The sequence below is a fragment of the Mobula hypostoma genome, chromosome 9 (assembly GCF_963921235.1).
Source record: "Mobula hypostoma chromosome 9, sMobHyp1.1, whole genome shotgun sequence".
Lineage (NCBI taxonomy): Eukaryota > Metazoa > Chordata > Chondrichthyes > Myliobatiformes > Myliobatidae > Mobula > Mobula hypostoma.
In genome coordinates this window covers 123,863,662-123,888,222 of record NC_086105.1, presented here as the reverse complement: position 1 = coordinate 123,888,222, position 24,561 = coordinate 123,863,662, and the positions used below count along the sequence as shown (strand labels likewise).

At 42.2% G+C, this 24,561-nt stretch overlaps 1 long non-coding RNA gene across 2 annotated transcripts in view; it reads left to right on the top strand.

The window, feature by feature from the left end:
- The window catches only part of LOC134351380 (uncharacterized), a 196,044-nt gene that overhangs the window by 128,230 nt on the left and 43,253 nt on the right, over nucleotides 1-24,561 (top strand). Inside the window, exon 1 of one of the 2 annotated variants that reach the window (XR_010019140.1) lies at nucleotides 24,155-24,278. The exons of the other annotated variant lie outside the window; for it this stretch is intronic. This is a non-coding gene — a long non-coding RNA (uncharacterized LOC134351380). Of the gene's footprint in view, nucleotides 1-24,154; nucleotides 24,279-24,561 lie in introns of those variants that run through there. 2 annotated transcript variants of the gene reach the window in all.

The following is a 24,561-nucleotide window of genomic DNA, read 5'->3' as shown; positions in this document are numbered from 1 at the left end:
CACCCAGCCAACACACTTTTCGTCCCTCTTCCCTTCGGGAGAAGGCTCAGGAGCTTGAAGACTCGTACGGCCAGATTTGGGAACAGCTTCTTTCCAACTGTGATAAGACTGTTGAACGGATCCTGACCCGGATCTGGGCCATACCCTCCAAATATCCGGACCTGCCTCTCTGTTTTATGCACTACCTTACTTTCCATTTTTCTATTTTCTATTTATGATTTATAATTTAAATTTTTGATATTTACTATCGATTTGTAATCCAGGGAGCGGGAAGCGCAGAACCAAATATCGCTGTGATTATTTTATGTTCTAGTATCAATTGTTTGGCGACAATAAAGTATAAAGTATTTCCGACTTATGAACAGTTGTCAAGAATGGAATCCTGTCATAACCTGGGGAGGATGTGTATTGACTTCAGTAATGGTCTTTCACAATAGGAACGTGTCACAACGGTGCGGACAAGGCCCAAGTGAAGCAGGTCAACGGATCACAGACTTTAACGCGAACAGTGTTAAAGGGAAAGGAAACAATAAACACCAGGCCAAAACAGGGCTGTTAACTAAAACTCTCAAATGGAAAACGAAGCTCACACTGCGGCTGAAAAGAACAACTAAGAATTAAACGAATACCGCTAGCCTTCAGATTCAGTTGACTGAACAGTCCAATTTCTCAGGCAAGGCGGAACGCAGGCAGTGAAGTGTCGCTGCGTCCTGAGTTCAAGTCTCGACAAACACAATGATGGTACAAATTTAGACTGGAGTTACTACCTTTGAGGCAAATAAGCCTAAGAGATTCGATATAAGTGTACAAAATAAGCTGCTTCCATGAACAGATGGTTAAGACCATAAGAAATAGGAAGAGGAGCATCTCAAGTCTGTCCCAACATTCATTATGACCATGGCTGATCCAAATTCCCTTGTCCACTTTCCCACTCTCTCCTCATAATCCTCAATTCCCTTACTAATTAAAAATCTCTCTCAGCTTTGAATATATTCAATGTCTCAATCCCCACATCCTTCTGGGACTCATAACACCAAGAGAAGAAATTCATCCTCATCTTCAGAATTAAATGCCCCCTGTTTCTAGACTCTTTCATGGTGAAGAAATATACTTTCAACATTTACCGTGTCAAGTTCCAGAGTATGTTTTAATAAGATTCCCTCACATTCTTTTATGTGCCTAAGTGCCATCCCACCCTAAAAATACAAGTCTGTATACCATTCAATTTCTCAATTTTCTGCTACACCGGTTGATAGCTTTTGTGCTTCATGAAAGAGAACCCCCAAAGCACTTTTTGATGCAACTATCAGGAAACTTTTACTCCATTCAAATCATTATTTGCTTTATCAGTCCTTTTTTCAAAGTGAACAAATTCTCTATATCTACTCACTTAACGTGTTTCCTTCTCACTTGAGTCATTTGCAAATTTGACAACAGTACATTTGCTTACTTCCTCCAAAACATTAATATATATTGCAATTAGCTGTTGGCCCAGAACTGTTCTACTACTTAATGGGTTACTAATCTGAAAGTGATTCCCTGAAGCCTCCTGCCTTTCCGACTTGTCTTTATTGATGCTAGTTGATTACCTTTGAACCCATACGCTCTTATCTGATGCAACAAACTTTTGCGGGCACCTTGTTTAATGTCTTTTGAACATTTAAATGGATTGTGTTCATTGGTTCCACACTACCCATTATACTTCCTCAAAGAACTCTAATAAAAGTGGAACTCTAACAAAAGTGAAAATGAAACTGCCTGCCTTGGGCCTTCCATTCTTTATGAATCATGGCATTTCATTGGCAGTTTACCAATCTCACCAGAATCTAAGGAATTTTAGAAGACCAAAACAATCACATCCATTTTATTTTGGATCCTAGAATGCATACAACTTGGTTTAAAGGACTTATCAACCTTTAACCCCTTTAACTTACTTAATAGTTTCTCTCGGTGAAGGTGATGACACTTAAGTCTTCCCTGTATATTTTAGTATTATTGGGATGTTGGTAGCATCTTCTACCATGATGACTAATGCAAAAGATCTGTTTGCTTTCTCTGCCATTTTCTTGTTGCCCATCAAAATATTTCCTGGCACTTTCTTAAAGAGGCTTTGCCTTCCGTTTTCTCTCATGTATTTAAAGAAGCTCTAATTATCACATGTTAAAAGTGAAGGATAAAATGTAAGTGGGAAATGTCAGAAAGAACTTTTCCACCCAGTGAACAGCAGTGATCTGGGGTTCACTGTTTCTAAGGATGAAAGGAATGAAGTCAGATGTCTTTCAGAAAGCATCTTACCCATAATGATCACTGCTGATTTGTTGGTATGTATCACAAGAGCTGAGTCATGTTGCTTGACAGATTACAATTATTTCCACTTACTCATCCAGGAAATTGTAAAGACATGCCACAATTACATAGATTACAGAGAAGCTCACGAGTTATAATTTTGGATGTGAAATAGGTGACATCAAATCAACAGCCTGTTTAATAGTTCTATTAAATAAATCTCAGCAGTGACGCAAACTAAATGTGAATTCTTTGTTGTTGGTCTTATTCTTTTGCATAAAGCCAAAACTAAACCTTCACATTTCAACAAGCAAAATAGAAGGAAGGAAGGTACCTGATGCACAGTTCAAAATCACAGCTCTTAAGACTGCCATTTAAATTCAGTGATTTGGAACTAAGTTAAAAATTTAAAAATACTGAACATTAGAGATCATTGGGCCAATGTAGCCTCACAACAGCTGGGGGTGACTTTGCTGGGGTTATCAGGCAGAAGAATAGAATAAGATCCCTGCTTGAGAAGATGACAACATCTTGGAAGTGAGCCTTAGATTGCTGGGGTTAATAAGACAAAAATTGGGCTTTCCTTTTCAGAGCTTCATGAGGAAGAGTTCCTGATCAAAATTAGAGAATGGTTGGATCACATGACTATCACATGTACAAGAACAGATTATATAAAGGGAGGAGTCTGCAGTTGTCAAAGTGACCTTCAGGATAGAAGTTTACTCAACTAGAGTGAGGGAACTGCAATGTAATTTGAAACGATGCAATTAGGGGAGATGCAAGAGACGGCAGGTGTGGAATCTAACAATTAGCTAGAAGAACTCAACAGGTCAAGCAGCTTCTGTGGGAGGGAAAGAAGTGTCGACGTTTTGGGTTGAAACTCTTCATGAGGACTGAGAGTGGAGAGGCAGGATGGCTAGTATAAAGAAGAGAATTACTAGAAAATTAGTGGAAATATTTATTACACACAGACATTCCTTCATTCATGCATCCTACAAGCAGGGTTCCAGGTGCTGTTCCAAGATACCCATAGTGCATTTCATCCAACCTTTTCAATTCAGAGATTAAGGGAGCTAGGGCTTTACTCTTTGGAGAGAAGGAGGATGAGAGGAGACATGATAGAGGTGTACAAGATAATAAGAGGAATAGATAGAGTGGATAGTCAGCACCTCTTCCCCAGGGCACCACTGCTCAATACAAGAGGACATGGCTTTAAGGTAAGGGGTGGGATGTTCAAGGGGGATATTAGAGGAAGGTTTTTTACTCAGAGAGTGGTTGGTGCATGGAATGCACTGCCTGAGTCAGTGGTGGAGGCAGATACACTAGTGAAGTTTAAGAGACTACTAGACAGGTATATGGAGGAATCTAAGGTGGGGGCTTATATGGGAGGCAGGGTTTGAGGGTTGGCACAACATTGTGGGCCGAAGGGCCTGTAATGTACTATTCTATGTTCTATATTCTAATTTACATAATTTCACTTCACAAAATGCATTCTGGGAGTGCATTTCTTTCATAAATAGTAATATCTTTTTGGAAAGATAGAAGTGGTTAACAGATTGTCAATATAACCTTTTTTGCATTTATTATAAGAGAAAGACCAAAAGTAATTGATTTTGGAGACAAAAGTATTTTGAAGCTTTCATTTCTTACCTATTTGATGCCTGCAACAAAAACTAATTGCTGCTTGTAGGACTCTAAACATACAATATCTACAGAAATATCATGCAACAAAGAGTTAAGGAATAATCCTGAAAGAGCCTAGAACAATTTGTAGTCAACCTGTCATTCACTGAAAGCAAAATATTTTCATACCTGTAATATAACAATGTTAAAATGGTGAAAATATTTTATCACCCCTCAGAATAAAGCATGCACACCAATAGTTACCTGCATTGTTCTGTTGCCTGCAAGACCAACTAATTCTTAAACAGAGATAAGTGAGGCAAAACAGCCTTTGTGTCAAAAGGTTAATAAAAGATCAGGTGGTTTTCCTGCCCAGAACTTGATCACGGTTAATGCTAGCTTTAAGGTACCTGTTAGCACTTTAGCTTCTTGGGTGAACAGGTTGTAAGTTTGTTCATTGCTTCAAGATGTGTTCCTGTGTTGGAGATTGAAACTTTTGACTGAGTTGTTAAACCAGGGATCTACCTTGCCTTTGGGATAAAGGAAATTATTGCACATAACAAAGCAGGGGATTGTCATGTTATTTGGGGCAATGTTTGCCTCTAGCCCAAAATCATTGCATAGACACGTTGGTCATTCATTTAGTTCGTTACTGGATTGGAGACTTTGTTGTGCTCAACAGATCTGTCACATCTATTGGCATTAAAACAGTAACAACCAATAAAAGTGCTCAGCTGGCTAGGATGAGTTGTTGGTATCATAGAAGGTAATCCTTTCGCCAAGGTTAAATAAAACAGAAATATTTGATTATAATTTCTGAAGGACACCAGTCAAATCTGAGCTAAACTTCTCATGGTTAACGATGCACAGTAATGTAAGAAAACCTAAATTTAAATGTATGGAGCAGCATTACTTAATTTTTCTTAAAAATCATTAAGAGAAAGCATTCAAGATAGCTTTGCCACCTTCTGATCTTTGACAAAGTGAACATTTGGAGATTGTTAGGGTGTTTCTGCCCTCTGCAGCCTCCAAGAGGAGTCCAGGAGGCAGAGGCAGCTTGAGCCAACCTCGTGGGGAAAAGGCTGCAGGATGGAGCGTGAGCTGATGTTTGACCCCATTTCGCTGACTCTAGCTTCCATTGTTCGCTGATTAAAGCGATAAGGATGATTAAAACATCAAGGCGAGTGCGGAAGTTTGGAGATCGTTCGGGTGTTCCAGCGCTCTGCAGTCTCCCCGTGGATTTCAGGTGTCAGAGACAGTATGCACAAATGTCGTAGCAGGCCCCATTTCGCCAATTCAACCTTCCATTCTTCACCGATTAAAGCAACGAGGCAAATTGAAGCATCGAAGCGAGTGCAGAGAGAGAGTGCCAGCTACCTGCCTGTTGATCAGTTGCTCTGTACCAGAGAGGGAAGAGACTGCCACTGTGCCCGGATAGTGCTGTCCTGGTTTTTTCTGCATTTTGGATGTGGACTTGGACTATAGACTCTTTTTTTCAGTCTTACACTTTTTATATTCTATGTTTTCTCACCATATCTTCTCGGTTTTTTTGTTCAGGAGGAGGTATTTAAGAGTCAACATGCCTTATTCATTTTGCTCAGTTTTTGTGCAGGAGGAGGGATTTGGGGATTGATGTGCCCGTTCCGTTTTACTTCATTTTTTTTGCGGGGAGGTGGGATTTGGAGGTTGCTGATCTTTCTTTTCTTGGTTTCATGACTACCCAGGGAATTGAAGAATTTCAGAGCTGTATACTTTGATAATAAATGAATCTTTGAACATTTTTAAAGAAAATCTAAGAAATGCTTGATTTTATTATTTGTTTTATGTTGTAAAGACAACTAAACCTACAAAGCCACATATCAGCAAAGATAATCTGCTCCAGTTCTTCTTCTCTATCTCGAGGCAGAATGCTGATGACTTCCAAATGTAAACAAAGAAGTCCCATCATCATACTTGAAACACAGAAGAAGCAATCAGTAACAGTGAATATAAAGATTAAACTGGACTTGGGAGGTTATAGAAAACCAACTGTTCTGAAGAGATGGATCTTTACACAATTGGCTGCCACTTATCAGCAAATTTACTTTTAATATCAATACATACATAAGACCATAAGACAAAGGAGCAGAAGTCGGCCATTCGGCCCTTCGAGTCTGCTCCGCCATTTTATCATGAGCTGATCCATTCTCCCATTTAGTCTCACTCCCCCACCTTCTCACCATAACCTTTGATGCCCTGGCTACTCAGATACCTATCAATCTCTGCCTTAAATACACCCAATGATTTGACCTCCCCTGCCGCCCGTGGCAACAAATTCCACAGATTCACCATCCTCTGGCGAAAAAAATGTCTTCGCATCTCTGTTCTGAATGGGCGCCTTTCAATCCTTAAGTCATATTCTGTCGTACTAGAGTCCCCCATTATGAGAGACAACTTTGCCACATCCACTCTGTCCATGCCTTTCAACATTCGAAATGTTTCTATGAGGTCCCTCCTCATTCTTCTAAACTCTAAGGAGTACAGTCCAAGAGTTGTCAAACGTTCCTCATATGTTAACCCTCTCATTCCCGGAATTATTTTAGTGAATCTTCTCTGAACCCTCTCCAACGTCAGCACATCCTTTCTTAAATAAGGAGCCTAAAACTACACACAGTACTCCAAGTGAGGTCTTACCAGGCCTTACAGAGCCTCAACATCACATCCCTGCTCCTATACTCTATTCCTCTAGAAATGAATGGCAACATTGCATTTGCCTTCTTCACCATCGACTCAACCTTAAGGGTATCCTGCATGAGGACTCCCAAGTCCCGTTGCATCTCAGAACTTTGAATTTTCTCCCCATTTAAATAATAGTCTGCCCGTTTATTTCTTCTACCAAAGTGCATGACCATACACTTTCCAACATTGTACTTCATTTGCCACTTCTCTGCCCATTCTTCCAATCTATCCAAGTCTCTCTGCAGACTCTCCGTTTCCTCAGCACTACCGGCCCCTCCACCTATCTTCGTATCATCAGCAAATTTAGCCACAAAGCCATCTATTCCATAATCCAAATCGTTGATGTACAACGTAAAAAGAAGCGGCCCCAACACGGACCCCTGTGGAACACGACTGGTAACCAGCAGCCAATCAGAATGGGATCCCTTTATTCCCATGTAGCCCCCTGGTAAGCCTCAGGCTCGCTCAGCTCGCTTTCGTCGAGGGGGAGCAGCCTTCGGCCCCGCCAGACTGGGTAGTCAAGTTTGTGTGGACGCTGTGTGATGTACCCCACCCCGCCAAATTACAGACAATACACCATATGCGATTAAATGATTACAATTTATAGATCTTACTGGAACTATGTAATTAATAGAGATAAAATATAAAAGGAAAGTAAAAGGCGCCAAACTTATCAGAGTTCAACACTTCATGCACACAGTTGGAGCTCAATTAACGGGGTCCTCTTTCCACCATTCGATCCCCTCCAACCACCTCGACCCGTCGCCTGGGACCTACCACGGTGGTCGACCAGACGCTCCACACGAGTCTGTCATCATCTCCTCTCCTCACCGAAGACCCTGTGCCTTGGACACCCGCTTGGGGTCCATCCCACCGCCCAGCTTACAGCATCCCGTCTCCACTCTCTGTCCCCATCGTCTTCTCCCCCAACGCCCGCGATAAACAATAGCTTACAGACACACAAGAAAGAATAACATCTATCCCAATTGGTTCGTTCCCTCTCTTATCAATAATATAACCCAAACAAGCAGAGAGAGAGGCAACTCCTTACATTGCAGTTATTATTACAGAGAAGCCATTTTTATTATAACTTAACAAAGAAGCCATTTTGTTAGCCTTCACAGTAACGTAAAAGAAGAAACCCCTTACACCCACTCTGTTTCCTGTCAATCAGGAACTTTCCCATAATTCCATGGGCTCTTATCTTGCTTAGCAGCCTCATGTGTGGCACCTTATCAAAGGCCTTCTGAAAATCCAAACACACAACATCCACTGCACCTCCCTTGTCTAGGCTACTTGTAATTTCCTTTAAAAATTGCAATAGGTTTGTCAGGCAGGATTTTCCTTGAAGGAAACCATGCTGAGTTCTGCCTATCTTGTCATATGCTTCCAGGTACTCCGTAACCTCATCCCTGACAATCGACTCCAACAACTTACCAATCACTGATGTCAAGCTAACAGGTCTATAATTTCCTTTTTGCTTCCTTGCCCCCTTCTTAAATAGCGGAGTGACATTTACAATCTTCCAGTCCTCCAGAACCATGCCAGAATCTATTGACTTTTGAAAGATCATTGCTAATTCCTCCGCAATCTCCACAGGTACTTCCTTCAGAACACGAGGGTGCATTCCATCTGGTCCGGGAGATTTATCTACCCTGAGACTATTCAGCTTCCGGCGTACTTTCTCTGTCGTAATTGTGACTGCGCACACTTCTCTTCCCTGCCACCCTTGAATGTCCGGTATACTGCTGATGTCTTCCTCAGTGAAGACTGATGCAAAATACTCATTCAGTTCCTCCGCCATCTCCTTATCTCCCATTACAATTTCTCCAGCATCATTTTCTATCAGTCCTATATCTACTCTCACCTGTCTTTTACTCTTTATATACTTGAAAAAGCTTTTAGTATCCTCTTTGATATTATTTGCTAGCTTCCTTTCATAATTCATCTTTTCCCTCTTAATGACCTTCTTGGTTTCCTTTTGTAAGCTTTTAAAAACTTCCCAATCCTCTGTCTTCCCACTAATTTTTGCTTCCTTGTATGCCCTCTCCTTTGCTTTAACTTTGGCTTTGACTTCTCTCGTCAGCCACAGTTGCATCCTTTTCCCATTTGAAAATTTCTTCTTTTTTGGAATATATCTGTCTTGCACCTTCCTCACGTCTCGCATGAACTCCATCCACTGCTGCTCTGCCATCCCTTCCCACTAGTGTCCCTTTCTAGTCAACTTTGGCCAGTTCCTCTCTCATGCCACTGTAATTTCCTTTACTCCACTGAAATACAGACACATCAGATTTCGGCTTCTCTCTCTCAATTTTTACAGTGAACTCAATCATGTTATGATCACTGCCTCCTAAGGGTTCCTTCACCTCAATCTCTCTAATCACCTCTGGTTCATTACACAATACCCAATCCAGTACAGCCGATCCCCTAGTGGGCTCAACAACAAGCTGTTCTAAAAAGCCATCTCATAGACATTCTACAAATTCTCTCTCTTGAGATCCAGTACCGACCTGATTTTCCCAATCCACTCACATGTTAAAATCCCCCACAATTATCATAACACTGCCCTTCTGACAAGCCTTTTCTATTTCCTGTTGTAATTTGTAGTCCACAGCACTGCAGCTGTTAGGAGGCCTGTGTATAACTGCCATTAGGGTCCTTTTCCCCATGCGATTTCTTAGCTCAACCTATAAAGATTCTGCACCTTCCAATCCTATGTCTCCTCTTTCTAATGATTTAATATCATTTCTTACCAATAAAGCCACGTCACCCCCTCTGCCTACCTGCCTATCCTTCCGATACACGGTGTATCCTTGGATGTTCAGCTCCCAGAGACATGCATCCTTTAGCCACGTCTCAGTGATGGCCACAGTATCATACCTGCCAATCTGTAGCTGTACGACAAGATCATCCACCTTATTCCTTATGCTGCGTGCATTTAATTGTAACACCTAAAGTCCAGTATTTGGTACTTTTTGCTTTGTTTGCACTGCAACTTTATTGCACTGCAACTCATCCCAACAGCTACAAATTTGCCCCATCACCTGCCTGTCCTTCCTGACATCTTTACTGCTCACTATCTTAGATTTATTTGTTTTCCCCCTCCTCTGCTCTATCATACCATTTCCCATCCCACTGCTGAATTAGTTTAAACCCTCCCTAACAGCTCTATTAAACCTTCCCGCCAGGATATTGGTCCCCTTCGGGTTCAGGTGTAATCTGTCCATTTTGAACAGGTCATACTTCCCCCAGAAGAGATCCCAATGATCCAAGAATCTGAAGCCCTGCCCCCTGCACCAGTCTCTCAGCCATGCATTCATCTGCCTGATCCTACTATTCTTGCCCTCGCTAGCAAGTAGCACAGGTAGCAATCCCGAGATTACTACCCTGGAGGTCCTGCTTCTCAGCTTCCTTCCTCACCTGCCTGTCCTTCCTGACATCTTTACTGCTCACTATCTTAGATTTATTTCTGTTTTCCCCCTCCTCTGCTCTATCATACCATTTCCCATCCCACTGCTGAATTAGTTTAAACCCTCCCTAACAGCTCTATTAAACCTTCCCGCCAGGATATTGGTCCCCTTCGGGTTCAGGTGTAATCTGTCCATTTTGAACAGGTCATACTTCCCCCAGAAGAGATCCCAATGATCCAAGAATCTGAAGCCCTGCCCCCTGCACCAGTCTCTCAGCCATGCATTCATCTGCCTGATCCTACTATTCTTGCCCTCGCTAGCAAGTAGCACAGGTAGCAATCCCGAGATTACTACCCTGGAGGTCCTGCTTCTCAGCTTCCTTCCTAACTCCCGGAAATCTCTCTTCAGGACCTCCTCCCTTATCCTATCTATGTCATTGGTACCAACATGTACCAAGACAGCTGGCTGCTCGCCCTCTCCCTTCAGAATATTTTGGACCCGTTCCGAGACATCTCGTACCCTGGAACCTGGGAGGCAACACACCATACGGGTATCTCTATCAGGCTCACAGAATCTCCTATCTGTTCCCCTGACTATGGAATCCCCTATGACTACTGCATTCCTCTTCTTCCTCCTTCTCTCCTGCACAACAGCGTCAGGCTCAGTGCTAGAGACGCGGTCAACTGAATGAAGAATTAAATGTAACAGCTGCAGAGAAAGAGCTGTGCAGGTAAACAGTGTCAGGTCTTCCCCCTCAACAGCATCCAAAATGAGATACTTGTTGCTGAGGGGGGCAGCCACAGGGGTGCTCTCCACTATCCGGGCATTTTCCTTCCCTCTCCTGACAGTCACCCAGTTTTCTGACCCCTTTAGCCTAGGGATGACTACCTCCCTGTAGCTCCTGTCTATCACCTCTTCACTTTCCCTAATAAGCAGTAGGTCATCGTCCTTCTTGTAGTCGAAGAAGTTTTTAAAAAACTGCCTTCCTTCAGAATTCAGTTCTCACGCCACCTTTCTTGTCCCGATCCAAAAAACACCCGTTGGAAGTCCCCTTCCTTTTTAAACTCTCCATGCTGACCTGTCTACGTCACGTGCCTGCGCAGTCTCGTCCTTCTTGTACTCAAAGAAATTTGTTTAAAAACTGCCTTCCTTCAGAATTCAGCTCTCTCACTGCCTTGTCCACAGCTTGAAAATATTTCACCTATTAGGTTGGAATATTCGCTCCTCACTGTCCACCGCACGCAATTCCATTTTCCCACTTTCTTATTTGTCAATCAAGTTCATAATCAAATTAAAGATTGTAATTAGTTCTTTGACCAAATTAAGAGCCAACATAATTAATTGCATGTATACAGCCCTTAAAAAACCACAAATTAATCTGAAAATGTGTTCTTTATTTTTACAAGTTTGCTTTAAAGATTTCAGCGTGCGGAAGCAGAACTCAATTCGGGGCTTTGCTGCAACTTCAATGAAGTATTTGTTCTCATAGTAGAAAATCTATTTCTGAAAAGGCGATAATGCAAAGTAATATTCTGAACTCAGAATGTCGGATGGGAAACTGGGAAGATTTCAGTAAATTTAAATTTATAAGGGCTTTTCTGATTGGTATAGGCACTGGTTTATTATTGTCACATGTACCGAGATATAGTGAAATGCTTGACTTGCATATTGTTCATTGTGTGTGTTCGTTCATTGCCGATGTCGATGAAGACCTGGTTTAGCCGGCTTGTCGAAGCCGTTGCCCGGGGTGTGGCCGCTGTCGCATGCAAACAGCTACGAGGAGCCACAGGTGAGAGCTGAGTGCCAGGTGAGGACCAAAGGTGGACTAACCTCCTTGAAAAGGACGCGACATGTTCCCCTACCAAAGGTGCTACCCCTCCCTGACACCCCATACACCCATGTTGTTCATTACACAGTGCATTGAGGTAGAACAAGGTAAAACAGCAACTGAATGAAGAATTAAATGTAACAGCTACAGAGAAAGAACTGTGCAGGTAAACAGTGAAGTGCAAGATGATAATAAGGTAGATTGTGAGGTTAAGAGAACATATTATCCTACTAGGGAACCATTTAATAGTATTACCACAGCTGGGTAGAAGCTGTCCTTGAGCCTGGCGGTACATTCTTTCAGGTATTTGTATCTTCTGCCCAGTGGAAGAGGGGACAAGAGAGAATGTCCGGGATGGGTGATGTCTTTGACTATTCTGGCTGTTTTATTAAGTTAGTGAGAAGTGTTGACAGAGTCTGTAGAGGGGAGGCTGGTTTTGTGATGTGCTGAGCTGTGTCCGCAACTCTCTGCAGTTCCTTGCATAGTGGGGGAACTAAGGGTTATGGGGAAAAGGCGGGTAGGTAGCGATAAGTCCATGCCCAGAGCAGCCATGATCTTATTGAATGGCAGAGCCAGATGGCTTACTCCTGCTCCTGTTTCTTGTGTTCTTACATTCTTGCAGCCACATGCAGAGTAGCTGCCATACCAAGCCATGATGCATCCAGATAGGATGCCTTCTGTGGTGCGTCAATAAAAATTGGTAAAGATCAACAGGGTTATGCCAAATTTCTTTAACCTCTTAGGATATAGAGGCATTGGAGAGCTTTCTTGGCTATGGAATCTATGTGATTGGACCAGGACACGCTATTGGTGATGTTCACTCCGAGGAACTTGAAGCTCTCAATCCTCACAACCTTAACAATAGTGATATCAACAGGAACATGTACACTGCCCACCTCCTAAATTTAGCAACCGGCTCTTTTGTTTAGCTGACATTGAGGGAAAGGTTGTCCTCGTGACACCATGTTACTAAGCTTTCTATCTGCTTCCTATACTCCAACTCATTGTTATTTGCGATACGACCCAATACAGTGATATCATCCTCAAACTTGTATGTAGATTTAGAGGAGAATCCGTCCACACCTCCATGAGTGTACAAGGAGCAGAGTAGGAGCTGAAGACCAGCCTTGAGGAGCACCGGTGGTTAGAATAATCATGGTGGCAATGTTGCGGCTTATCCTCACCAAATGCGGTCTGTGATCAAGAAGGCAAGGATCCAGATGCAGAGGGAGGCATCGACTCCCAGAGTCTGAAGTTTGATGGTGAGTTTGCTTGTAAAAGTTGTGTTAGCATATAAAGTCACATTAAGTAGGTGAATCCATTAAGAAATATCTTCTTTCAGTAATGACAAATTCTGGCAGTTTAGAAATAATAATTTCAATTATTTACCGTGTTTTTCTATAGTTTTCTTAAATACACTAGATCCATTCTCTTATTAATTTATTAAACACTACTTGTACCAGGGGAACCTCACGTAAACCTTCCCTCAGATACACTGATGATGTCCCTCAATATCAGAACGAGTGGTACATTGGTTACATTTTCCATAGAATATCAACTTATCCTGCCCAGTCTATCTTCATATTTCAGCTCTAAATTTTCTAAAAATATCTACAGTTCTCAACAATATTCCATTGGAACAAAATTCTGCAGACTTGCTGTTTGGTATCCAGTGAACCATTAATTGAGTATGTATGGAATAAATATCACTAAATGTTCTTCTCAGACTGAGTTCCAAGTTTAGCAAGAGCTTTTGAACAAATCATAACAAAGCAGTGATTATTGCGTTCACCGTTTTTAACAAGTGGGAAGTGAGTACTTTAATCTCTATAATTTACAAATGGTTCACAAATTATCAGCTTCTTAGAAGTGCTCTGCCTCTATGTTAGAAACTGTCAGCAAAAGGTTAGATACTCCTGCTGCAAGTGCAGAAGTGCATAAATGGGATGATTCGTTTCAGTCACTGGAAGGGTGAGGCATTAGTCAGCTTCTACCAACAGTACATGAAGTCAACAATGTTCCATTTCAGTTCAATGTTCCAGCCAATAAACCTCTCAATAGCCAATAAGGAAGTGGAGAATGTTTTCAACGAATTAAACAATTTGTGGAACAGTAAAACAGGACCAAACCAATCCAGCCAGGAGTGTGACTGAAATGTGGTCCGACTCCATAAACCACCATTGCCCCAAAGAGGAAAAGTTTTGAGAAATATGGGCCACACACAAGCAATAAGATTAGTGGTGTTCAAGAGAGTCTAGTGATGTGGTGTCAAGACAGCAACCTCTCCCTCAATGTCAGAAAAACAAGAGAGCTGATAACTGACAATTTGAAGCAGGGCAGAGTACATACCTATGTACCAAAGACTTCAAGGCGGAGATGATTGAGAGCGTCAAGATCCTAGGTGTAAATATCACCAACAATTTCTCCTGGTCTGGCCACGTGAATGAAATAGCCAAGAACAAGCAATGCCTATACCCAGTGACCCTCACCAATTTTTACAGGTATATCATAGAAAACATCCTATCCAGACGTATGAGAACTTGGTGTGGCAACTGCTCTGCACAAGACTGCAACAAATTGCAGTGCTCTGAATGAAGCTCAACTGATTACAAAGAACATCCTCCCATCCAAAGACTCTGCAATTCCAGCTGCCTTGGGAAAGCAGCCAACATAAAGACCGCTTCCCCCTCGGTCATTCACTCTTCTTTGACCTCCCAGTCGACAGAAGACACAAAAGCTTGAGACCATGTACCAGCAGGCTCAAGGGCAGCTACTATCCCACTATTCTCAGACTTGAATGGTCCTCTTGTATGTTAAAGTTGAACTTTTGACCTCTGTCTACCTCATCACAGACCTTGCACTATATTTATCTACCTGCACTGCCCCTTCTCTGTAACTGTAACACTATATTCTGCATTATTCACCCATTTTATTACTTAGTAAGGCATACAAACAAAAGCTCTTCACTGTATCTTGGTCCATGCCATGTCGAAAGACATGAGCAATCATGACCCTTCCATGACCATGATTGTTCCTGGCAATGTATCTTAGTACATGTGACAATATAACCGAATTACCAATTAACATAAATAGGCATTTTGATCAGCATAGATGAGTTGTTTCCACACTATCCTACTCTGTAAATCTATCCAAAAACTAAAAAGACAACTAAGACAGAAATAGGCCCTGACCATTAAGCACTCACTGTACTGTCTTGTAAATGTTACATTTTCTCTAACTAGTGAAAAATGCCTCTTCCCCACCCCATTGCTTTCTCCTTTTGTACATTTACAGAGCATTTTTGGATCTCTCTTGGCATATTCGGCTATGATGTTTCGGTCAGTTACTGCGTAGTTAGGCCAAAACTGGCTTTGCAAAAGAGCCAACTAGCCTGGTTAATGCAGATCCAGTTAGCTATTCCCTTCCAACAAAGTTGTCAATCACAGTTTATTCTTAAATGGTTCACAATTTATCAGCTTCTTCGAAGTGCTCTGCCTCTATGTTAGAAACATAGGAGAGGTGATAGACAGGTGAGGAGAGGCCAGTGTGGGGAATAGAAGAACAGGGAGGGTGGAAGAAAAACAATTTTTACTCAAAGGAGAAATCAATGTTCATGCCATCTGATTGGAGACTACCCAGATGAAATTTAAGGTGTTGCTCCTCCACCCTGAGAGTGGCTTCATCATGGCACAAGGGAAACAATAGACTGGCATGTCGGAACAGGAATGAGAAAAGGAGGCCGCCTGGAAATTCTGTTTTTGGCAGATGAAGCGAAGGTGCTTGATAAAGTGTTCCCCCAATTTATGAAGGGTCTCACCAATGTAGAGGAGGCTGCATCGGGAGCACCGGATGCAATAGACAACAGCAGCAGACTTGCAGGTGAAGGGTTGCCTCATCTGGAAGGACTGTTTGGGGCCCTGAATGGAGTTGAGGGAGGAGATGACTGGGCTGGTGTAGCATTTGGCTGTTTGTGGGGACAAGTGCCAGGAGGGAGATTAGTGGGGAGGGATGAATGGACGACGGAGTCACAGCAAGAGCGATCCTTGCGGAAGGCAGAGCATGGGGGAAAGGTATAGATACATTTGGTGGTAGGATCTCATTGAAGATGGCAGATGTTGTGGAGATTGATGTGTTGGAGGCAGACGCTGATGAAGAAGCAGGTTAGGACAAGAGGAACTCTATCACTGTTAAGGCGGTGGGAAGATCGGGTAGTGTGGATGTCCAGAAAATAGGGGAGATATGGGTGAGGGCAGCATCAATGGTGGAGGAAGGAAACCCCATTCATTAAAGAAGGAGGACATCTGTGATGTCCTAGAAAGGAAAGCCTCAACCTGGGAAAAGATACAGCAGAACCAAAGGAATTGAGAAAAGGGAATAGCATTTTTACAGAATACAGGGAGGGAAGAGCTATAGTCAAGATACCTGTGGAAATTGGAAGGTTGATAAAAGATGTTGGTAAACATTTTGCCTCCAGAGATGGAGAGAGAGATTGAGAAAGGGAAGGCAGGCGTCAGAAATAGACCAAGTCAATTTCAGGCCAGGGTGGAAGTTAGAGGCGACGTTGATGAAATTGACAAGCTCAGCATGGGTGCATGAAGCAGCACCAATGCAGTCCTCGATGTAGCAGAGGAAGAGTTGGGAATGATTACCAGGAAAGGCTTGGAACATGCACTGTTCTACACAGCCATTAAAAAGGCAGACATAGCTGGGGCCCATCCTCTTTCCCACAGCTACCCTCTGAGTATGAAGAAAGTGGGAGGAGCCAAAGTAGAAATGATTGACTGTGAGGACCAGCTCTACCAGGTGGAGGAGAGTGGTGATGGAGAGGAACCGGTTGTTCGCTTGTTGAGAAAGAAGTGGAGAGCCTTAAGGCCTTCTTGATGGGGGAATAAGAGTGCATAGGGACTGGACATCCATGCTGAAAATGAGGCAGTCAGGGCCAGCGAATTGAAAGTTATTGAGATTGAGAGAATGTGAAGTGTTGTGGGTGTACAGGCAGGAGGGGACTGAACCAAGGAGGATAGAATAGATTGAAGGTATGAGGACAAGAGTTCATTGGGGCAGGAGCAAGCAGAGTCAATAGGCCTACCCAGACAATCAGGTTTATGGATCTTGGGTAGGAGGTGGAAATAAACAGTGCAGGGTATGGCAACTATGAGTTTGGTGGCAGTGGACGAGAGTTCTCCAGAGTTGATGAGGTCAGTGAAGGAGTGGGAGACAGTTTTCTGATGGTCTGGAGGGAGTGGAGTCCTCTTCAATGAGTAGGTAAGAGGAGGTATCTGAGAGTTAGCACCTGGCCTCAGCAAGGTAGAGGTCAGTCTGCCAGACTACCACAGGGGGTGTGAGGAGTGTGTTGAAGTTGAGCCAGTTGATGAATCATCAGCAATTGGAGATTAAAAGATCCAGGGCAGAGAACCAGAGCAGGGTGTCCCAGAAGAGGAAGAGCACTGGAGACAGGGGAAGGAGCCACCAGTGCGGGGTGGTGAATTCTTGCTAAAGAGGTGGGCTTGGAGATGGTGGCGATGGAAGGAGAGTTCAGCGCCATGGTGAGTGTGGAACTCACCGAGGTGCAGGCAAGGAGGGACAAAGGTAAGGCCCTTGCTGAGGACAGAGCAATGCGCCTCAGAGAGCAGAGTGTCAGAAGGAGTGGTAAAGACTCAGCAAAGGATTAGAGCTGCGATTAGAGGAGGGAAGGAGAGTTGGTGGTGTCAGAGAAGTGGGGAGAGGGTTAGGGTGTTCAAGGAAGTTAGGGCGGGAGGAAGATGGAGGCTCTCTAGACCCACGAGTTGACACAGGAGCCTGAGAGACCTGAGGCTGGAGAATGACAGTGGGGAAGAGATGCCCTGTGGCCCAGTAGCAGCAAGGAAATTCTTTGCCTGGAGGTTCAGGCAGCCGAGGTTGGGCTGGAACCGTAGCTGGAGACCGCCCAATTTGCAGTCTGAAGGCGGCCGAGCTTCTTGGAATCAGAGTTAGCAGTAGTGGGACATTTGGTTCTCCCTTCTATGTCATGCTAATAGAATCTGCAGGATTAGTGGTGGGTGGTTTTTGCTTTTACACAGCTTTTCACAGTGCTTCATTTCAAGGGCTTTGTATCAGATCAAGAGAACTATCCTTGAAGAAGCAACATTACTCAATATGTCCCAGTTGGACAGATCAGAAGCAGATGCTCCTCAGAAGACAGGAAGAAGAGGGACCACCACATGCAAAGTCACAATGAGTAGGTGACCAAGGGGTTATTTAGGGGTTAGAATGTAAAGAGCTGGAATGCTGGGGGCAAGATCATACTCTGGCTCTATAATAACCGTAAGAACATATGAAATAGGAGCAGGAGTAGGCCATCTGGTCCGTCGAGCCTGCTGTGCCATCGAATAAGATCATGGCTCATCTGGCCATGGACTCATCTCCACCTACTTGCCTTTTCCCCATAACCCTTAATTCCCCTACTATGCAAAATCCTACCCAATCTTGTCTTAAATATATTTACTGAGGTAGCCTCCACTGTTTTATTGGGCAGAGAATTGCACAGATTCACCACTCTCTGGGAAAAACTGTTGCAAAGAACGGGCGAACCCAAATGCAGGATACTGGCATGGAGATTGACTTAGGATGCAGACGAGGGGTGAGAGTGGCTGGAGCTGGACGGCAAACGGGAGGGTGAACAGGAAAGCAGGAGGCAGGCAGAACTTATCTTGGCACGGAGTGTAGAAAGGCAAGCGGAAGACAATACTTTTCCTGACACGGCGAGATGGAGTTACACAGGTAAACCTTGGTACTAAAGTAAACTTAGAATATACAATCCTAAATGGCCGGGAACATTATTTACCACACTGGCTAAAACAACAATCTGGCAACGAGTGGAAGCAAAGCCGGGGTTTTTATGCTGCAGGTCCTGATGAGAACCAGGTGGGGAATTAACGGTCGGGACCGTAACAAAAGCAGTTCCTCCTCACCTCCATCCTAAATCTACTCCCTTGAATCTTGAGGCTATTTTCCCCGGTTCTAGTCTCACCAACCAGTGGAAACAACTTTCCTGCCTCTATCTTATCTATCCCTTTCATAATTTTATATGTTTCTATAAGATCTCCTCTCATTCTTCTGAATTCCAGCAAGTACAGTCCCGGGCGACTGAATCTCTCCTCATAGTCTAACCCCCATCATCTCTGGAATCAACCTGGTGAACCTCCTCTGCATCATCTCCAATGGACTTTGAAGGCACAAGGCAGAAAAGCACACCTGTAAATGTTGGTGCACCGGGTGGCCTGACAGAGAGTTTGTATACAATGGCTCACAGCATGAAGCAGCCACAAAACTTGTGTCCAATCTTTGGGCCGAGAATGGACACCACCATGTCAAATTCTGTTTATTAGTATCCCTCAGGACTTGTACTACACTAGAGGTACTATATAAATCATAAACACAGGAGATTCTGCAGATGCTTGATATCCAAATCAACGCACAGAAAATGCTGGAGAATTCATCAGGTATGGAGATGAATAAACATTCGGTGCTTTGAGCCTGATGAAGGGTCTCGGCCCGAAACGTCGATTGTTTACTCCACTATATAAATCACTAGCACCGAGTGTGTTAGGAAGGCTTCATTTTTGTGCAGTTTTCAGGTCAAGACAGTAGGTTTGAATATCCATCCAGTCCTCTCCGGCTTAGCTCCTCCTGATAGGGTGGGGCAGTGGAATCATTGTTTGAGCTGTCTTTTATGCAACATTTCTGGTGGCGATTACTTCAGCTATCTGCCCGGCTCCCTGGTAGGAGCCACGTGCCACTTCTGAAAGGAATATCATTAGTCCAGTAACTAGCCAGCTGAAATATGGAGGACAGACAGCAGGTTAGTGAAGCTTGATTGGTGCAGGACACTGAACACAGAGCTTGAGAATGTGCTACCCGTGGCTATAAACAACCTGGACTTTGAAGGAACAGAATGTTTTATAGTTGTTAGGAATACCAGGATTTTGATGGGGAGCACTGTAGGAACATTCTGAAGCACCAGATTCCTTGGGAAAAGACTGCCTAGTGCTTCCTGATCCTGCTTCACTTTTGTCCTTTAGGAAAGAGATGTTGGTTTCCTCATGCAGAGACCTTACTGAGCTCTCTATTACAGCAGCATACACCAAACTGTCGGTCATCACTAACATCACCAGACAGCTGGAATGGGACTACGCAATAATAAGGTATCACAATGACCTTGACACCATGGCTAGTGGTTCTAAAGTAGTATCAACCTGTGACTACCTCCTTGGTGAAATGATGGCAGATAAGGAAGTGCTTTTCAGCAGAGTTTAGACAGGAGAAATGATCTGTGATGAGCTAACATGTGCCTTGTCTCCTACATAATAGCCTCCAACTCACTTACAGTATCTCCCTCTTGATGGATGCCAAAGAATCCAGCCTCGCTCCAGAATTCAACTAATGAATGCTTTTAATGTTTTGGACAAATGCTGAAGGTAATTGCAGATGAATCTGTTCCAAAGGGTTGGGGGCACGCCGTTGATGTGGAATAATCCCTTACAAACCACCTGCTGTAGCAGACCGGTCTGTGACAACGTAAGGAGATGGAATGAGTGCAGTCCTGGTTTACATCATGTTCCTTCGTAAAGTCTATTTTATAGATCACAAAAAATTACCACCTATGTAACTGGCTTAAAAATAATAGTAAACATTTTTAGACAACCATGCAAGAGATTTTTCTTTCTAAAATATATATTATGGATAAGAAGATGAGCAGTGGGTTTAATACACGTTGAAGGGCACCTTATTTCAATATTTACAGGATTTCTAAATGAACATTGAACCCATTAACATTACCTCACTACTTTATTATTTTTGTGTTTTTTGCACTACTCATTTTAACTTAACTATTTAACAGACAAATGTATACTTACTGTAATTCAGTTTTTTGGTCTGTATTTATTTATTACGTATTTCATTGTACTACTCTCATAAAGTTAACAAATTTCAGGACATATGCCAGTGCTATTAAACCTGATTGTGGTTCTGACTCATTGGCCAAAGATTAACCAGGAGTCCACCATCACATGAACACTTAAAAACTTAAATAATCAGCTAATTTTGGTGAAATAAATGCGAGGAAAAATACGAAAATGTTTACCTTTCTCACAAACACAAGTACATTCATACTTCACAATTATATTTGCTTTAATAAATTCTTCATATATTGGTAGTCTAATTATCAGTTGCTATATGCTATTTTGGTTTGGAGAAGAGCCAACAAATGGCAGTATAGTCATTTCCCTGTTTACAACTGGGATATTATTATGCCTGATGGAAGACAAATGCAATGTTGTTGTCTAATTAGCTGGAATTATTTTCTCCTGCAAAACCTGACATGGATAAACAAAGATAATTACACAGCAGCCCCTTTCCATTTGTCAAGACGTACAAATTGCTACAAAATATATCGCCTGCCACAGAATTAAAATCACATTTATTACCATGATCATTTTTCTATTAAAATTCGTTGAAAAATATTTATTAAATGTACCTCATCAGCATCCAATTTAAGCACCTGCCAGGACTTCTCATTGATATTCATACCTTATTGCAGAAGTACAGTGTTGCAACTTTACGTATGCTGCATTTAAAGCTTTACATAAGCAACTTTCTTTTAAAGTTTACCACTGCTTTAAGTTAGCTCCATCATTGTCAGGACAGGCACTGATGATTTTTGAAGAGAGGCTCCATCAGAAGTCGGGCATACCTTGGAATGGATTTCTCTGCATTCCAAAAGTCTTTTTAAAAAGGACACACATTTGCAACCATGCCACATCCCCAAGATCTGAGCATCTGCTGTGTCTTTTTTGAAATGTAAATTTCTCTGCCAACATTGGAACTGCATCTGGCCATTATTAGTGGTAATTAAATTGAAAGTAAATCTACTCCTTGTCATAGCAATATTAACATATAAGGATATTTGTTTATTTTAGTTTAGTGAAAAATCGACTAAACCTAATGAAACTTTAACACACTCTAAACAGTTCAATCCTAGCATGGTGCAGTCCCAATATATTTCAATTCTCTCTCCGTATTTAGCTTTTGTGAGGGCAAATGAACAAGTGGCATTGTTCCAGTCTTTAAAAGCCTTGCATCTAATTTACATTGCTCAGGGATGGGGGTGAACCTGGTTATTCACAAGCACATTCTCATCTTTCACACAACAGCCTGGAAACATATCTTCTCCCAGAACCTTGACTGTAAAGCTACCTAATTCTGCTCTGCAGAAACATTTTCTTCCGCGACAAAACACAGCTCCGCAAACCACAAAGTAACTCATCAGTCTGTTAAATTCTCCTCATCTGATTTGTTGACATCAATTTATAGTTTGCACTAGCAGGTTTTATATAGATTCGTTTTAGCAGACTTGCAGCTGGTGTTAAAATTGAAAAAGGATATGTTTAATATTCAGGTATGGTGAATGAGCTTTGGCAGTATTATACTTGCTAAAGGAATTCTCTTTGAAAACATATGTTTGAACATGATGTGTAATGTCGTCAGCGCAAGCACATTTATTTTGGGGGGTGAGCAAGATACTTATATATGAAAAAGAGCCACATGAAAGCGTTAAGTTTCCATCATAAGAACAGAAGAACGTAAGAAATCAGGCCTATCGAACCTGTTCTGCCATTCAATAAGATCATGGCTAATCTGACCATGGACTCACCTACCTGCCTTTTCCCCATAACCCTTAATTCCCCTACTATGCAAAAACCTATCCAACCTTGTCTTAAATATATTTACTAAGGTAGCCTCCACTGCTTCATTGGGCAGAGAATTCCACACATTCTCTACTCTCTGGGAAAAGCAGTTCCTCCTCATCTCCATCATAAATCTACTCCCCCGAATCTTGAGGCTATGTCCCCTAGTTCTAGTCTCACCTACCAGTGGAAGCAACTTTCCTGCCTCTATCTTATCTATCCCTTTCATAATTTTATATGTTTCTATAAGATCTCCTCTCAATCTTCTGATTGCCTTGTTCGGACTCTCTACGTCACAGTATCTCGGTCACTTGGCACTCGTTAGCAGTGTTTGACTGCACAAGAGCTTTTAAAGTAATCCACTTTATCAAACAATTAACATAGGTATAAACATTAATTCATGATGTATATTTTAACAATATAATTGCTGAAGTGGTATGCTGTGTCATGACTTCCTTGCTTCTCACATTCATGCTGGTCACATTCATGCTTTCAACTTTTATAAGCAGTTTTTAGTAGTTCAAATCCCACTGCAGATATTTCAATTAAAAATCCAAGCACATACATCCAAGAAAATAAGTCATTATTCTCTGACCATGTTCCCTCCATTGCATTTAAACAAACTTGATAGATACTATATAATGTCAAACAATGCAGACCCCTTTTTAAAATCAAAATTTCTGAATCTGTAAATCCTATAAGCAGAATTGAAATTATCATCACACAGATAACTTAATGTTTGATGGTAAGTATTTAGTCAAATTGAACACATGCCAACAACAGAGCCATGTGCTACCACACTTCCAACACAGTGGGGTGAAATTCAGCTTCAAAAGAAACACAAGATGGGTGAGAGAAAATCCATTTTGCCTGATCACAAACACACTTCATCTTCTCTTCCATTATGTACGGTTCAGCAAGTGCACCATTGAGGCTCAATCTGTCACCACTAGTTTCACTGAATTTAAATTTTTGCCCCTGTGTTTCTGAAAATTAATTTTATTCAGCTACATATTTAAATGACTACCTGCAGTGACCTACTTCACTTTCTGTAGTTGCTAAGCGCACATTCCAAGTCCAATCTGTGCATTATAATGCTCCATCACAGCGGTCCGTCTATTGTGACTGCCATTCTACGTCGCTAATGTTTGCACTAAAGCTGTGAACAGACTGTTCAATGAACCTGTTGTGAAAACTTAGCAACTATTTTGTCAAGCAAGTCCTCATTGCAAGTGGGCAGATTGTTAACTGCATGCATAATGCCTGAGCTGTTCTGGTCAAGAATACAGAACATTAGGGAAGCTATGTGGTGGTATTGTTAACTAATATCCCAGCAAACAACAGGAATTCTGCAGATCCTGGAAATTCAAGCAACACACATCAAAGTTGCTGGTGAACGCAGCAGGCCAGGCAGCATCTCTAGGAAGAGGTACAGTCGATGTTTCAGGCCGAGACCCTTCGTCACGATTCACAGTCAACATTTCAAGCCGAGACCCTTCGTCCTGACGAAGGGTCTCGGCCTGAAACGTCGACTGTACCTCTTCCTAGAGATGCTGCCTGGCCTGCTGCGTTCACCAGCAACTTTAATATCCCAGCAACCTCTTTCAAATTATTTATGCAGTTTTTGTATATCTTAATTTATTAAAGAAAAAAAGAAAATTCAAGCTAAATAGTAAAAGGAATTAAGAGGTAAGGTCATTTTATGTTCTCCTGTTATATTCAATTTCTGAGAATGTATATGATTTGATATTAATATAATAATATTTCAATTTTAATCTGTTGCTGGCTTCCTTACCATAGATGCATCAGCAAAAAATTACACTTTCATGGTGATAACAAGTGACTGACCAGAGGTGAATGGCTATTTGGTGGTAGTCAGTCTAGAACTTTTGCAAAAAAGTAATTTGATTAAACCTTTTAATGGACCAGCCTGAAATTGTTGCAGCTTCTGGGATCATTCTTCAGGTGATTG